General features: G+C 46.4%; 1 protein-coding gene and 1 long non-coding RNA gene across 3 annotated transcripts in view; one reads left to right on the top strand and one right to left on the bottom strand.

Annotated features, from left to right (window-relative positions):
* Positions 1-3,608: 3,608 nt before the first annotated feature.
* On the bottom strand, positions 3,609-8,036 carry LOC114891845. The gene is made up of 3 exons (XR_003792620.1): positions 7,871-8,036; positions 5,160-5,288; positions 3,609-3,756 (listed from the first exon to the last, which is right to left on the bottom strand). It is a non-coding gene; the product is annotated as an uncharacterized LOC114891845 (long non-coding RNA).
* ZBTB14 (zinc finger and BTB domain containing 14) overlaps positions 7,977-8,442 on the top strand; it is a 6,575-nt gene continuing 6,109 nt past the window's right edge. Inside the window, exon 1 of one of the 2 annotated variants that reach the window (XM_029216248.1) lies at positions 7,977-8,205. The gene's annotated coding sequence lies outside the window, so the exon portion shown is untranslated. The remainder of the gene's footprint in view (positions 8,206-8,442) is intronic. The other variant, XM_029216265.1, reaches the window with a different exon arrangement.

The raw sequence follows: 8,442 nt of genomic DNA, 5'->3' as shown, positions 1-8,442 counted from the left end.
TTTTGTGTGAACTGCAGTTCCAAATTAGAAAAGTGTCATTCTTTTGGAGTGCAATAGTTCAGACAGCCTGGAGTGTCACGTGTCCAGACACTGTCACCGAGTTGGAGAAGGGTAATTGACAAGCATCAGCCCATATGTTGGATGAAGAGCTGTACCACACATCAAAAGTGTTCACCTTTTTTTAAAAAAAAAAACACAGAGGAGACCAATTTCAGCTTCAGTAACATGCTAGCTCAAGGAGAATAAAATATTTTTAATGGTAATATAAGAATATGTGTTTCACTTTAGCAGATGAAATATTCTTTGCTCAAGGACAAAAGTCAAATCTTAATGTTTGTTCTCCGGAAATGAAGAAGACACTCAAGTGTAGATCAATGCTCTACTCTGTTGTAAATCAAGTAGCTGAGCTTTGCAACTGACACAAGGTAAAGAGAAGAAGAAAAAATGGCAACCAAAATTTTTCTGAGGTTTTAGGAATGCCGGCCTATATATAAGAAGATAAGAGCATTCTCTGACAATGGGGAAGATGACAGCAGGGAAGAGAAGGAGTCTTGCCTCTGATATTCTAAAATTTAAAAGATACAAAACATCCTCATAGAGATGTTTTAGCATAACACAAATCACAGAATTGGAAGAAGGACCAGTATTGGTATTGAAGCATATAAAAAAGGTTAGGAAATAAATGATGAAAGTACAGCTCCATAATAGCTAAATTCAAAAATGCCGTGGGTAACCCTGGATCCCGAACCAGGAAAAAAAAAAAAAAAAAAAGGTATAGGCTGTAATGGACCTTATTGGTGAAATCTTGGATATGGGCTGTGGATTAGATAATAGTGTATCAATGTTAAATGCTTGATTTTCATCACAGTACTGTGGTTATGGAAGAGATTGTCCTCATTTTTAAGAACACACACTGACAGATTTAGGGAAAGGGGGCACAATATCTGTAACTTACTCTTAAAAAATGGTTCAGAAAAAAGAGTGTGTGTGTGTGTGTGTGTGTGTGTGTGTGTGTGTGTGTGTGTGTACATAGAGACTGAGAGGGGGAAAGAGAGGGGAAAGAGTAAGAGAGAGGGAGCCAGTGAGCAAATGATTAAACAAATGGGGGTAAAATGTTAACAAGTGGTAAATCTGGATAAAGGTAAACTGAATATAGGAATTCTTACTATATTCTTTCAAAATAAGAAGTTATAAAATAAAAAAAAATAGGTCAAAAAAATTCCCATATAATTAGAAACAAAATAACATTTATCACACTTGGATTATTAAATAACATGGGTTAAAAAAGGAAGTCATGGGCTTCCCTGGTGGCGCAGTGGTTGAGAGTCCGCCTGCCGATGCAGGGGACACGGGTTCGTGCCCCGGTCCAGGAAGATCCCACATGCCGCGGAGCGGCTGGGCCCGTGAACCATGGCCGCTGAGCCTGCGTGTCCGGAGCCTGTGCTCCGCAACGGGAGAGGCCACAACACTGAGGCCTGCGTACCGCAAAAAAAAAAAAAAAAAAAAAAAAGGCATAAAGAAACCTAAGAAATACATAAAACTGAATATAAATAAAACTACATGGAAGAATACATTGGGAAGGGGAAAGCAGTCCTGAGGAAGAAATGTATAGCTCTTTAAAATAAATGTATCAGAAAACAAGCAAGCTTATCACCAAACCAGCAACAAGTTTACCAATCTTTTTCCTTCTGGTTCTCCAACCACTTGGCTCTAGATGCAGGGGCAGTCATGCAAGCTCCCCTACCTTCTGGTTGAGGATAGAAAAAGGGAGCCCCAGACGCGGGTTCGTGCCCCGGTCTGGGAAAATTCCACATGCCGCGGAGCGGCTGGTATCGTGAGCCATGGCCGCTGAGCCTGCGCGTCCGGAGCCTGTGCTCTGCAGCGGGAGAGGCCAGAGCAGTGAGAGGCCCGCGTGCCCCAGTAAGGCAGAAGGTGCCAGGGAGTCACAAAGAGGAAGAAGCCCAGGAAAGCAACAGCCATAAAGCTGTTTACAAATCCTAGGTTCACGTTTGAGCTGCACATGTGTGGATCTGATCCTAATCAGCACATTAAAGACTTTGAGAACTGAACCAGCAGATTGCTGCCCAGGTTCTACACTGGCCAGTGCCCGAAAATACTTGAGACACATCCAAATAGCATGCAAATACACCAAGCAAGAGCCCACAGAATGTATGTTAAAACCTGTGACCAGAACTTAACCTAGCTGATTGTCTGCTAAAATTTAAAGAAAAAGAAATCAATATTTTTCCATAGGATTTCACATGGCCCAGAGTCTTGTAATGTAATATTTAAAATACCTCATACTCAATCCAAAATTACTCCATATGAAAAGACCCAGGAAATCTCAACTGACTTTTGAAAAGACAATCAACAGAAAGTAACAGTGAGATGACAAAGATGTTGGAATTAAATAACAAAACTTAGAGGCAGCTTTTATTAAAATTCTCCAACAAGCAATTATGAACATTCTTAAAACAAATAAAAAAATAGAAAGTCTCAGAAAAGAAAGAGAAAACTAAAAGAAAAAGGAAATGGAAATTTTAGAACTGAAATAGACAACTGAAATGAAAAATCTCACTGAATGGGCTGAATAGCGGATTGGAGATGACAAAAGGACAAATCAGTTAACTTGATGATAGATAACAGAAATTATTCAATCTGAACAAGAGAGAAACAAATATTTTTAAAATGAAAAATATTATAATCCTAAGAGAAGTTTTTAAAAAATCCATTGTCTATGTCATTGGAGTCTCAGAAGAAGAGGAGAAAGAATGTGATGCTGAAAAAGAATGTGAAGAAATAATGGCTGAAAATTTCCCCAAATTAGAGAAATATATAAACCTACAGATTTAAGAAGCTCAGTAAATCCCAAATAGGATAATCTTAATAAAATGCATTCCCAGAAATATAACTAAAATGCTGAAAACTAAAAACAAGGAAAAAATCTTGAAAGTAACCAGAGAAAAATAATTACCTATACAGTAAACCTTTTTGTTTTGAAATAATACATATACAGAAGAGTTATCAAAAATATACAGTTTGGGGCTTCCCTGGTGGCGCAGTGGTTGAGAGTCCACCTGCTGATGCAGGGGACACGGGTTCGTGCCCCAGTCCGGGAGGATCCCACATGCCGCGGAGCGGCTGGGCCCGTGAGCCATGGCCGCTGAGCCTGCGCATCCGGAGCCTGTGCGCCGCAACGGGAGAGGCCACAACAGTGAGAGGCACGCGGACCGCCAAAAGAAAAAAACAGAAACAGTTTTCCTCTAAACCCTTCACCCAGCTCCCTCTAATGTTAACCGAAGAGAACCATGAGAGGATCCTCTGGATGACCAGTTTCCAGAGAAGGAGGAGCAAAGGCTATCTTGGCATGGGGATCCAGGGTCTGATGCCCAGGGTGGACCAGATGCCCCACCAAGTTCAAACCCACAGGGGAAGGATCCCTTCATACAGCCAACTCTATCCTTATGCAGCAGTTCTTCCCCAAGTGCAAGGCAAAGCTTGTCCTGGTGCTCCTTACCTTGGAAGATGTTCAGAACTTTTTTGATTCAACCCTCCCTCCTGAAAGGGAGCTGCTAGCCCAGGTTCTCTCTTCAGAGATCAGATGTGACAGAGAAGTCCCGGGGGGCAGTTCCTGAGGACACCGTGTTCTTCTCTTCCTCCTCAGAAATTCGCTCCACCAAGGGACTTCCCTGGCCCAGCACAACCAAAATGGTCAACAAGAAACATCCATAGCAAGGGCTCCATTCAATCTTGTATCTACAAAGCCAGAAAACAGAAGTGAATTACATGGTAAGCAGACCCACCTTCCAATAAGCCTATTTCTGAAGATACAGGACTATAGCAAGGTGCTTATTCCCCTTTTCTACTAAAGAAACTTTGATTTTTTTGTCTCTTAGTTTTATTGCTATTAATTAAGAGATTATACAATGGCTCAAATGTAAGCTTGGTATAATTGCAACTCTTAGAATAACGTTTTATAACTGTAGATTATTTAAATGTGAATCTTATCAATTTTTTGCTTCCATTTTATTCTATTTGTAGGTAGTATAATTACAATATTTTTGTTCTTAGCAAGACCCCTAAAATCATTCAGAAACACAGCAATAATGATTTTTTATCTTTCTTCTAAAATAAGTTTGAGCTTTTTCTCTTTTGGTTTCATTGCTATTATTTAAGTGATTATACAGTAACTCCAGTGAAAACTTCATGGGATCATAATTCTTAGGATAATGTTCCATAAATATATATTCTATAAATGTGAATCTCATTAGTAATTTGCTTTTCTTAAATTTCATTTCTGGATAGTGTATAGTATTTTTATTGTTGCCATTTAACAAGTTTCTTCTCTTGACCCAGAAACAGAGCAATATTTTGTCTCTCTGCTAATTTACCATTTTCCCTCATTTCATTTCAAAGCTGCTGTTAAGTTGTCATACAGTTGCTCATGTGGAAGTCTGACCAGAATCATATTATAATACTTCTTAGGATAGTGTGATAAATGTATTTTATTCAAAAGTAAATTTCGTGAGTAAATTGTTAACTTTTATTTCTAGATAGTGAAAGATAGTATTTCAGTTGATGGTGTCGAAAATATTCCCCATAACCTGAACTATGGGAAAAGCTTTATACGAGCAGTCGTGCCATTGGAGGTATTTGAAATTCAAAGACCATATCTGCATTCCAAGGGCTGCATTTACCCTAGTTATGAGACTAATATGCTTACCTAAGTAAATGTTAGTTTAAAAGAAAAGCCCTCTGATGGGTCTCACTATGCATAGCATAAAATCCACAGCCCTCACTATGGACCAGAGCCCCAGATGTGCTGAGCTCCACCGTTCCACTGACCTATCTCATGCCCACTGGGCTCCGGTCACTCTGTCCTCCCACAGAGCCTCAAGCTACCAAGCCCCTCCCACCCTTTCGTTCATGCTATTCTCTCTCTGCCTGAATGCTACCCGCAACCCCAAAGATGCCTGTCCTCCCTCATCCTTCTGGTCTCAAATATACATCTCTGGAGAAGCTTTCACTGAGTTCTCAATCAGTATGAGTTCCTCTTTACCATAACACTCTGGGATGTGTAACTTTTCATTAGTAGCATTATCACAGTGTGCAATTGTATAATTATTTATGTGATTATATTTGAATGTGTGTATCCATACCTCTGTGTCATCAGGGATTAGATCTATTTCTTGTTCGTTTACTGTGTCCAGTGTTTTCAGAGCAGCAAGGGGAGGGTGCTCTTGGCATCTGGTGGGATATTTTTCCTTGTGCAGGTGTTTTAGGTTTGGCTGCAATAACAAAGCATAAAACACAGTCTTCCAGTGCCTAACAAAGCAAGCATTTCTTTCTCATTCATGGGTTTGTGGATGAGCTGTTGCCTGCCTGGGCTTGGCTGGGCTTGGGTTTCAGTTCAGCTTCATTCTCTGAGACCTGCTTGTCATTTGAGGGCCCAGACAGAAGAGGCAGTGGCAACCAGGGCCCGGTCCCCTCACGGTGGACTGCACAAGCCCTGGTGGGAGAGTGGAACACAGGCTGCTTCTCAAAGCCTCTGTTCAGAACTCATGCACCCTCTTGTCTGCCCATCTTCCACTGGTCAGAGGGCCCAAGATCAGTGTGATGGAGAAATCAACTCCACCCAAATGATCTAACATTACCAATGTCCTTTGGGGGCTGCTTCACAGCCACTGTAGACCCTGGCACCCCAGACTCCTGCCACAGGCCCCATATTCCAGGCCTCACAATCCTAACAAGCAGGCTCCACTCAAGAGGAGGCTGTGGGCATCCCAGGTGAGGAACAGGTGTTCCCAGCAGCGTTGTCGGCCTGAGAGCCCCACGTATAGTGACAGCATTCCTGGCAGGAGAGGCAAGAAGACTTCCTTCAACAGCCTCAGGTCTGTGTATTTCAGAAAGGTCCTGACCCGCCCCCCCCCCATCAACCCCACAGTGTGTTCTTATAACTCCCCATGGTATTGAGTTCTGGGCTGTCACTTATCTGTACGCCCGTATTTATTGAGGGCCTAATGAATGCTGGGCGGCGCCCGGGTAAGGCTGCTGGGTTAAGGTGAGGTGCCAGGTCTGGGTAAGGCCCTTCCTTTGTAGTTTTCCATCCCACAGAGTGTCCCCTTTCATTTAGACTCATCCCATGATTCCCATGAAGTAAGGGACAGCCAGGCAGAGACCAAGTGACTAGCACATAAAGCAAACGAAAAGGAGGATTAATTGATGCAAAACCAAGATGGCATGGAACCTGTCACTTGAGAAATGCATTCCAGTGCTTGAGAACTCTTCGAAACTATTTTAATTGGATCGAATTAGTCAAATCCTGAGAAGACTTTACCTAGCCATATGCAAAAAGACAGTCTTTACATAGTAGACAGATAAATATATGCAGAATGAGTGTATAAACCTACGCAATTAAGTGGTATGGGAGAAGGGGGATGCTTCAGACACACTGCTAAATGAAGTGACAGCTTTAGTGCTTGAGAACATAATCCTATGATATAGTACTATTACTATCCCCCTATTAAAAACACAGACAGGATTGACATGTAACCTTAAAAGCTATGTAAGAATAACCAGGCCCAGCATGGCATCAGAGGGAACATGGCCACCTAGGTGTCAAGTGTGAGCCTGAACGCTGGTGGTTCCGGTTCTGCCCCTGCCACTTAAACCCGCTATCCACAGAGAGTTGGCAGGTCATTTAACACCATCAGGCTAGTATTAGAGCTAAGCACTTCATTGAGCATTATTCCATTTAATCCTCACAATTCCCTGCTCTCATCAGAGAACAAGAGTGAGGTTTAGAGAAGTTAAAAAATGTACCCTGTATTTGAGCTGGATATGTCTGACTCTAGAACTGGTCTATTCTACCCTGCTTCATTCAATAGACCCACTAACCCCCATGCTTTTGTGAACATCAAAAAGGATGTGTATAAAAAGCACCTTTCGAAATATTGAAACCAACGTCAATTAGTACTACAGAATCACCTCGGACCGTACAGAATTTCTCTGGAATTTAACACAATCACAATATAATTTCTTTAACGCGACGATGCTTCCACAGTAGTGGAATCATTACTTTGCTGAACAGGGATGTAGGAAACAGTCCTGAGTCATCCGAGTTCTCCAGAGGAGCTGCAAATGAAACCGAGCCCAGATGCTCCACTGCCGGGGTTAAGCTACAGCCTCCAGCCCCCCTGACTTTTCCTTGCGAGTTTCCGGGGATGTGCGGGAGCGTGGGCGCGCCCCTGGCTGAATCCAGAGCTTTAGGGGTGATCCCTTTCTCATGCGGGACTGGGGGATGAAACGTGTCACTTTTTGCATTTGTTCTGCAAATGTTTATTGAGCGCCTACCACTTCCCCATATACAAAAATGTAGCAGCGGTACCAGCTAAGACTCAACGCCCGCAAGCGCGCGTCTCGCTGTCTCCGGTGTGCGAGGAGGGGAGGGTGGCCGGGTCGCCCGCCCTGGAGTCGCGGGAGAGCCCCGCAGACGCAGCGCCCGGCCTGCGCGCGCCCGAAGGCGGCACTGCCCACGCACATGCACACGCACGGGAGCGCCGGGCTCCCGCGTCCTCGGGGCTGTGCCGGCGCCGGGCGCGGGCGGGAGCTCGAGAGTCCGAGCGGGAGGCGGGAGCTGCAGGCGGGAGCTGCAGGCGGGGCGGGTGCCCGCGAGCGGCGCTCGTGCATTCGCTCCACCGCTCCCGAAGCCCCGCCCCTGCCCCGCCCCCCGCTTCTCCCGCGCGCGGGCTCCGCGCGCCCCAAGTCGCGCGCGTGCGCGCGCGTGCGCAGGCCAGGGCCCTCCGGGGGCGGCCCCGTAGACTCCAACGAAAGCGTCGCAAGGTCCCGGATTAACCCTTTCCCTGCTCACCCGTTTAGAGGCCCAGTCGGGTTCCGTGCCTGCGCAAGCCGGCGGCGCGCCTTCCCCCTCGCCCGCACCGCGCATGCACGGGAAGGGGGGGGGTGCCGGTGGGGGTGTTCACGGCCGGCTAGACATTCTGTGCTCGTGCAGGAGGAGGGCTCCTACCATCAGGGACGTGCACGATTCCCCACCCCGCCCCCTCCCCAAACTAAAAAAAAAAAAAAAAATCCAAAACACACTGCCACCCACCGTGCCCCCGCGCCCCGCGTCCATCCCGTCCCCGGCCTGCGTGCAGTGAGCGCGGGGAACCCACGGCAAGTGTCTGTGGCTGTGCCAGGCTGCAGGTAAGCGCGGGCCGGGGGTGCGGAAGGGGCCCGGGCCGGCCGCGAGGCGGGCGCGGGGGCGCGGGGGAGGCCGGAGGCTGGTGCGGCGGGGCTGCCCGGAAGAAGCGCGTTCTCGCCGCGCTCTGGGGCACCAGTCAGCTCCAGGATGTGAGGGCGGCCCCGGCGGCGCGGCGCGAGCGGGGCCGGGCGAGGGGCCTGGGCGCTCCGGGGGCCGCGCAGGCCGGCGAGCGGGCTCGG

This window comes from Monodon monoceros, unplaced genomic scaffold (genome assembly GCF_005190385.1).
Source record: "Monodon monoceros isolate NGI ecotype Baffin Bay Population unplaced genomic scaffold, NGI_Narwhal_1 Super_Scaffold_1, whole genome shotgun sequence".
NCBI classification, from domain to species: domain Eukaryota; kingdom Metazoa; phylum Chordata; class Mammalia; order Artiodactyla; family Monodontidae; genus Monodon; species Monodon monoceros.
Note: the sequence above shows the minus strand (reverse complement) of the source record. Positions and strands in the feature narration are given on the sequence as shown.